The sequence below is a fragment of the Coenobita brevimanus genome, unplaced genomic scaffold (assembly GCF_032717465.1).
Source record: "Coenobita brevimanus isolate Jiangsu-jjx unplaced genomic scaffold, ASM3271746v2 jjx.HiC_scaffold_2072, whole genome shotgun sequence".
Taxonomy (NCBI): domain Eukaryota; kingdom Metazoa; phylum Arthropoda; class Malacostraca; order Decapoda; family Coenobitidae; genus Coenobita; species Coenobita brevimanus.
The window spans coordinates 11,038-19,655 of NW_027642966.1; the positions used below are offsets into that span (position 1 = coordinate 11,038).

Consider the following 8,618-nt stretch of genomic DNA (forward strand, 5'->3'; position numbering starts at 1 on the left):
GGGTCATCTCTCCTTGTGTATTTTTCACCACCCCACTTTTTCTGGGGGGAGAGGGTGGGGTTCGCCTGTGTCTTCGTTGTCACTGGAGCAATTTTGTTAGTGTTTTCTGTTTGTGTGTGACTCCATAAACTCTCGTCAAGAAATGGGATTAAAAGGTTCCAGTTGCAAACATTATCTGAATCATTACAGTAGTTTCACCCCATACTTTTTTTCATGAATTTTTTTTTTTTTTAATGTGATTTGATTCTTTTGTTGTCCTCATCCTGAATTCACCTGGTTAATGACCCCATATCAGTCAGCCAGGCTATAATGAGGATGGGTTCAAAAGTAAAGGGTACCACAAATCCACAGGTATGGCGGTCCACAGCAAACTAGGCTGTGTTGTGGACTGAGTTGTATACCCCTAGTACAACATGACATTAAATTGTACTCACAGATGCTCAGAAGCTATTGACAAGCGAACTTCTGGAAGAGGATTTCAACCTGTGTGTCCAGCTCATTTCAGTTGTCGATTTACAGGTTGAGATCTGTTTTAATGGTGAAGTTTGGATTGACGTATTTAATGGAATCTTTATACTGTAGTTACCCATATGTATCTGTGCCTGACTCTCCATTGTTTGTTAAGTTTCTTTTTAAAATCATATCCATACAGTATTTGACTGCACTGTGTGTGATGAGAGGTCATTCAATTTGCTCACTATTCGACTGCAGAGACAGTACTTCCCTATATCGAATTTTGTCATTTCCTTAAAACTAATAATTCCTAAGATGATTGCACAGTGGTGTCATGGTGATATCTTGGAAGTATATTGCAGTGAACAAGGAAACCAGAGCTCCATCACCACCACCTGCCTCTTTTACGGGCAATATTATGTATATGAGTGTTTTTGTCATATTTATAAAGAAAAGTACTGGTGATATATATATATATATATATATATATATATATATATATATATATATATACACGCAAGAATCTCAGGTTAATCAGACTGGTCAAGTTTTGAAAGTTGAAAAAAAAATAAATAAATGATTAAACCATTCTCCTATAGCACTTGAAACTGCTTGGCAGTGATGGAAGGGCTGAAGAGGAATCCAGGGTAGTTTTGCAGAACCTTCACAGGCTCTGGCTTACATACTATATCTTCCGTCAAAAAAGGTACCACAACCATTGTTATACATTTTAACAATTGAATATGAAGTGCTTAACAAAATTCAGTCTTCCTCTAAGCCACATCATGCATACATAAGAGAGAAGAACGCAGTTGCACTAACAGTTGGTCCCCAGAAGTTGGACAGCGGTGACTTAATAGGGAGACTCTACCCATGGAAGATCACTGTTGATTATTTTTCAGTGTATATCAAGGTATGTTATAGCACAGGACATCACCTTTCAGGATGTATTTCAGTTTTGGTTTCATTATTCTGAGTAAAAAGCCTTTGTTGGCAGTTGATGTCGATAAGAGATCCGCTCTGCTGGCTGTAAACATGAATACCGTATGTACTGTACCTGATGGAGTCAACACTGAGCTACCGTACAGTTTTGCCCTAGCATGGTTATTTCCCTCTTCCATGTTTGTCAGATACTGAAGAGAGAAGCATCACCAGTGCTGTACTCTTCTCTGAAAACCAGTTTTGATTTAGGCAGGGTAGAACTGTTCATGATTGGCTGTTTGCTCGTGGACAATGATGTAACTTTTTGGCAACTGTCTGGATGTGTTGTTGATGTGATACTATTTGATTTTAGCACTGCATGACTGTCAACCATTCTGGACCTATGAAACTAAGTTCATTGGGTATCACTGGTCCTCAAAAAAAAAAAAAAAAAAAAAAAAAAAATGCTTTAAGAAATAAGAATCTTCAAAGACTTGGCTACAAATTTTCTCCATGTAGGAAAGTGTGTATAAAGTACAAGGTGATAGGAAATGTGTAAAATGATGTTTTTCTAACAGTGTAATGATTGCTTTGTACGTCATATCATGCATGAAATTACCTGTGTCTCTAGTATGAACTACATTGAGTCTGTTCGTACGGATCACTGATGAAATGAAACTCGTAATGCATTAAAACATTTTATATAATACAGACTTACAAACAAGAGGGTAGAGGCCTCCACCATTTGCTGGCTCAGGGCCTCTGCAGCGCTAAATGCCGCCCTGGTATCTGATGTTCTCTGTCAAAGGCAGCCGAGGTAGTTGACATCTACGCATTCTCCTGTCCACTGCATTAATTACATCAGCCAGGTAAATAAACAGATTAACAAGACAGATCCTCTTGCTCCTGAAATCCTGTAATGATATATACAGGTATCGTTTCTAATTATGGGTGCTGATCAGCTAGTCAGGTCAGGTGCGGGTAAGGGGATGGGTCTGTTATGATGTGGCAGGAGTAAATCAGTTCTGCTGTCGGGCCCTGCTGTGGATGTCACTGATTGCATTGCGCAGTTGACCCTTGTGCGGTGTGATGCGGTGAGGATCTGTCCGTTCTCCCCTTTGGGGCTAAGATGCGAATGAATGTGTTTGAATGGATGAGTAAATGGAGAGTGAGTCGTCCTGTCTCGGCTACCTCCCTTTCCTTGGGGGAAGCAGCCTAGGTATATAGATAGATAGATAGATAGCATCACTTTCTAGTGTCTCCATCACCCTAACTGCTATGCTTGTCAATGATGCAGGTCTGTAGTTGACTTGGATATTTATATTGCCTTTCGTAAAAAGAGAATAACATTTGCCACTGATCAGTGGTTTCCATTTAGAATATGCATCATTTACATGAACTCTCTGCATTCTTCATGTCAAATATTATATAATCAGCTGAAAAAGCTACTATTCTAAAGCTTTCTATCTTGAAAGGAACGTTATGTTGAAAGTTGTCCAAGGCCTTCATAAAGTCAAAACATATCACATCCATGTGTCCACCACTCTTAGTAACTGCAGAGCTGTAGGTCTGTGTGATACGAAGCCTTGCTGTTCATTAGTGATGGGAGAAATGGAGTTCCCCCGAGCTAAGCCCTGTATTGGACTATATAGCCCCGCTAGGGTTACAGGAGGGAGCTACCCCTCCCGGCACGGCAGCCCGGGCGAGGCTCGAACTTGCAATCCCCCGATCACAAGTCCAGCGCGCTACCACTGTGCTACCGGGCCCCCCGTTCATTAGTGATATGTTTGACCTGGAAAATGATTTATTATTGCCTCGGTTTTCACACGGAAAGTTTGCAATCAATGCTCGTTCCAATGACTGGTTAAAGTTACTTCACAGTGAGTGTAGACTGATTGAAATGCTCATTGTTGGAAGGGTATACAGAGCACATATACATTTTTTCTTTTAAGGACACCAATACAGTAAAAACAAACGTACATCAGTTTCTTCCAGTACTGGTAGTGATCTTCCCTCTCTTTTTTGGTCCGCATTCGGTCATGTTTATCTGCATTGTTCAAAACGTTTATTATTACCTGCTACATTTTTTTGTGTCGTTAAAGAGTGATGCACATACCTGTACAATGGTTTCTGCAGCCAGTGTTTTGAATTCCTTGGGTCGTGTTTATAATTCTGTCCTAAGGTTGAGATTGGCTGACTCCGTCATGTTGATTGATTAAATTATTTATAGTTCTAAAAGGTACACAGTGCTTATACAACAAAAGAAATGTTTTTGTTTTTTTTCTCACCACACTGTATTTCTTACTGTAACTTAATGAAAGATAATGTACACTTGTATCAACTGAATATTTGTGCAGTACTTCAAGGTTAATTATGGCTGAATGCCACCCTAGAGAAATCTCGAGCTACGATTGTCATTTCCAGCCTACATGTTTTGTTTCTTTTCGAAAATTATGCACAATATGATTGGTCGCTATTGACTTTACAAAGGAATAATGGTGTTTATTTTCTTATGGTCATCTTTTCAAACCTAATGCAGAAAACGAAACTCATAGAAAACGGAGTAATTTAAATAAGGGCAACAGTAGCTCCACCTCAGTCTTCACCGAACGATCTGTGAGGTACAACGTACGAGAAATTTTTCTCTATTCTTTCGCTTGTAATTTGTTTTATACATTGACTTTATTATTTGTAAAACAAATTACTAAATTACTCTACTTTTCACACTGAATTCATGATGTCATTGTACTGTGTGCCTCTGACTTGGACAAATTTGACGGGGAAACCCAAACTCAGTGTTAACATCGAGATTCAAAATGTGTGCGTATCTTTCATAGTAGACACCGGGGCTGAGGTTAATTTGATCACAGTTGAGGCTATTCACCACTATGGCTTAGTGGACGCCTTTTATCCCTTGGACAAAAAGTTTGGCGAAATTCCATGCAAGAAAAATGTGGAAGTTGTGTTGGAATCGGTGAGCGGGCCAGTGAAAGTTGTACTGGATCTGATGGCAGATGGGCGGGTTGATGCGCCCTATGCAGTTTTAGGAATGAGTTTTTTAAAGTCGTGCAGTTGTAGTCTAAACACCTGTGAGTCTTGCCCAGTGATGACATTCAGGGTGCCGGAGGTGAAACCCGAATTCAGTATCCGTCGGTTTAGAAAAACAGTCAGAATTAATGATAAAGTGTTTCGAGATGTGAAGATCGATACTGGTGCCTACTTCAATTTACTACTAATAAATGAGGCCAGGAGACTTGGCCTGAAGGTAGATGTTGTAGAGCCGCCCATACCGCGGTACTTCCCCTTCAGCCAAGAGTTGTATCAAGTGGTTTCCTGCGTTAGGAATGTTCCTGTCCAAGTTGAGGGTAAGACCCTCAATGTAGACTTTCATTTGTTTCCTGGTGAATATATTTTGTTGGGTGTAAGTGGTATTAAGGATCAGACATTTTCTTTTACCCCGGGTCTTGCTTTCAGAGCCAGGTGTCACTGGATCAGATGGAAATCCAGCTTTTCTGGATCGGGGTGAATCCCAAACTTTTGATGACGACAGATCATGACATTTTTCTTCTCTTAGTTACTACTTACAGTTTTTAACTCACTTGTGACAACTCCTTGAAGTTTGCTTGCTATTTGTGGTGTTAGCCTCACTGCTGACACCTTCCTGATGTTGACTATTTTGTATTCACTGACTGCCTGTGGTTTTTAGTGGAAAATGGATCACCTTCATAGGAGGATATGCTTAACCCGCCACATATTTCCCCCTACTTGCACATTTGTCTTCTGTATCTGGCCTCATGGTTTTTGCGAGGTCATGTCACCCCATGGTGTATCTGGCACCTTGTTTTTGGTGGGAGTCATGGCTCTCCTAATGTTTCACGGGCACCATTTTTGAGGGGTCATCTCTCCTTGTGTATTTTTCACCACCCCACTTTTTCTGGGGGGAGAGGGTGGGGTTCGCCTGTGTCTTCGTTGTCACTGGAGCAATTTTGTTAGTGTTTTCTGTTTGTGTGTGACTCCATAAACTCTCGTCAAGAAATGGGATTAAAAGGTTCCAGTTGCAAACATTATCTGAATCATTACAGTAGTTTCACCCCATACTTTTTTTCATGAATTTTTTTTTTTTATGTGATTTGATTCTTTTGTTGTCCTCATCCTGAATTCACCTGGTTAATGACCCCATATCAGTCAGCCAGGCTATAATGAGGATGGGTTCAAAAGTAAAGGGTACCACAAATCCACAGGTATGGCGGTCCACAGCAAACTAGGCTGTGTTGTGGACTGAGTTGTATACCCCTAGTACAACATGACATTAAATTGTACTCACAGATGCTCAGAAGCTATTGACAAGCGAACTTCTGGAAGAGGATTTCAACCTGTGTGTCCAGCTCATTTCAGTTTTCGATTTACAGATTGAGATCTGTTTTAATGGTGAAGTTTGGATTGACGTATTTAATGGAATCTTTATACTGTAGTTACCCATATGTATCTGTGCCTGTCTCTCCATTGTTTGTTAAGTTTCTTTTTAAAATCATATCCATACAGTATTTGACTGCACTGTGTGTGATGAGAGGTCATTCAATTTGCTCACTATTCGACTGCAGAGACAGTACTTCCCTATATCGAATTTTGTCATTTCCTTAAAACTAATAATTCCTAAGATGATTGCACAGTGGTGTCATGGTGATATCTTGGAAGTATATTGCAGTGAACAAGGAAACCAGAGCTCCATCACCACCACCTGCCTCTTTTACGGGCAATATTATGTATATGAGTGTTTTTGTCATATTTATAAAGAAAAGTACTGGTGATATATATATATATATATATATATATATATATATATACACACGCAAGAATCTCAGGTTAATCAGACTGGTCAATTTTTGAAAGTTGAAAAAAAAAATAAATAAATGATTAAACCATTCTCCTATAGCACTTGAAACTGCTTGGCAGTGATGGAAGGGCTGAAGAGGAATCCAGGGTAGTTTTGCAGAACCTTCACAGGCTCTGGCTTACATACTATATCTTCCGTCAAAAAAGGTACCACAACCATTGTTATACATTTTAACAATTGAATATGAAGTGCTTAACAAAATTCAGTCTTCCTCTAAGCCACATCATGCATACATAAGAGAGAAGAACGCAGTTGCACTAACAGTTGGTCCCCAGAAGTTGGACAGCGGTGACTTAATAGGGAGACTCTACCCATGGAAGATCACTGTTGATTATTTTTCAGTGTATATCAAGGTATTTTATAGCACAGGACATCACCTTTCAGGATGTATTTCAGTTTTGGTTTCATTATTCTGAGTAAAAAGCCTTTGTTGGCAGTTGATGTCGATAAGAGATCCGCTCTGCTGGCTGTAAACATGAATACCGTATGTACTGTACCTGATGGAGTCAACACTGAGCTACCGTATAGTTTTGCCCTAGCATGGTTATTTCCCTCATCCATGTTTGTCAGATACTGAAGAGAGAAGCATCACCAGTGCTGTACTCTTCTCTGAAAACCAGTTTTGATTTAGGCAGGGTAGAACTGTTCATGATTGGCTGTTTGCTCGTGGACAGTGATGTAACTTTTTGGCAACTGTCTGGATGTGTTGTTGATGTGATACTATTTGATTTTAGCACTGCATGACTGTCAACCATTCTGGACCTATGAAACTAAGTTCATTGGGTATCACTGGTCCTCAAAAAAAAAAAAAAAAAAAAAAAAAAAAATGCTTTAAGAAATAAGAATCTTCAAAGACTTGGCTACAAATTTTCTCCATGTAGGAAAGTGTGTATAAAGTACAAGGTGATAGGAAATGTGTAAAATGATGTTTTTCTAACAGTGTAATGATTGCTTTGTACGTCATATCATGCATGAAATTACCTGTGTCTCTAGTATGAACTACATTGAGTCTGTTCGTACGGATCACTGATGAAATGAAACTCGTAATGCATTAAAACATTTTATATAATACAGACTTACAAACAAGAGGGTAGAGGCCTCCACCATTTGCTGGCTCAGGGCCTCTGCAGCGCTAAATGCCGCCCTGGTATCTGATGTTCTCTGTCAAAGGCAGCCGAGGTAGTTGACATCTACGCATTCTCCTGTCCACTGCATTAATTACATCAGCCAGGTAAATAAACAGATTAACAAGACAGATCCTCTTGCTCCTGAAATCCTGTAATGATATATACAGGTATCGTTTCTAATTATGGGTGCTGATCAGCTAGTCAGGTCAGGTGCGGGTAAGGGGATGGGTCTGTTATGATGTGGCAGGAGTAAATCAGTTCTGCTGTCGGGCCCTGCTGTGGATGTCACTGATTGCATTGCGCAGTTGACCCTTGTGCGGTGTGATGCGGTGAGGATCTGTCCGTTCTCCCCTTTGGGGCTAAGATGCGAATGAATGTGTTTGAATGGATGAGTAAATGGAGAGTGAGTCGTCCTGTCTCGGTTACCTCCCTTTCCTTGGGGGAAGCAGCCTAGGTATATAGATAGATAGCATCACTTTCTAGTGTCTCCATCACCCTAACTGCTATGCTTGTCAATGATGCAGGTCTGTAGTTGACTTGGATATTTATATTGCCTTTCGTAAAAAGAGAATAACATTTGCCACTGATCAGTGGTTTCCATTTAGAATATGCATCATTTACAAGAACTCTCTGCATTCTGCATGTCAAATATTATGTAATCAGCTGAAAAAGCTACTATTCTAAAGCTTTCTATCTTGAAAGGAACGTTATGTTGAAAGTTGTCCAAGGCCTTCATAAAGTCAAAACATATCACATCCATGTGTCCACCACTCTTAGTAACTGCAGAGCTGTAGGTCTGTGTGATACGAAGCCTTGCTGTTCATTAGTGATGGGAGAAATGGAGTTCCCCCGAGCTAAGCCCTGTATTGGACTATATAGCCCCGCTAGGGTTACAGGAGGGAGCTACCCCTCCCGGCACGGCAGCCCGGGCGAGGCTCGAACTTGCAATCCCCCGATCACAAGTCCAGCGCGCTACCACTGTGCTACCGGGCCCCCCGTTCATTAGTGATATGTTTGACCTGGAAAATGATTTATTATTGCCTCGGTTTTCACACGAAAGTTTGCAATCAATGCTCGTTCCAATGACTGGTTAAAGTTACTTCACAGTGAGTGTAGACTGATTGAAATGCTCATTGTTGGAAGGGTATACAGAGCACATATACATTTTTTCTTTTAAGGACACCAATACAGTAAAAACAAACGTACATCAGTTTCTTCCAGTA

At 40.3% G+C, this 8,618-nt stretch overlaps 2 non-coding genes across 2 annotated transcripts; both read right to left on the reverse strand.

The window, feature by feature from the left end:
• Nucleotides 1–3,068: 3,068 nt before the first annotated feature.
• On the reverse strand, nucleotides 3,069–3,140 carry TRNAT-UGU (transfer RNA threonine (anticodon UGU)). Its single transcript has one exon. It is a non-coding gene; the product is annotated as a tRNA-Thr (tRNA).
• A 5,176-nt stretch (nucleotides 3,141–8,316) lies between these two features.
• TRNAT-UGU (transfer RNA threonine (anticodon UGU)) lies at nucleotides 8,317–8,388 on the reverse strand. The gene has a single exon. It is a non-coding gene; the product is annotated as a tRNA-Thr (tRNA).
• Between the last annotated feature and the right edge of the window lie 230 nt (nucleotides 8,389–8,618).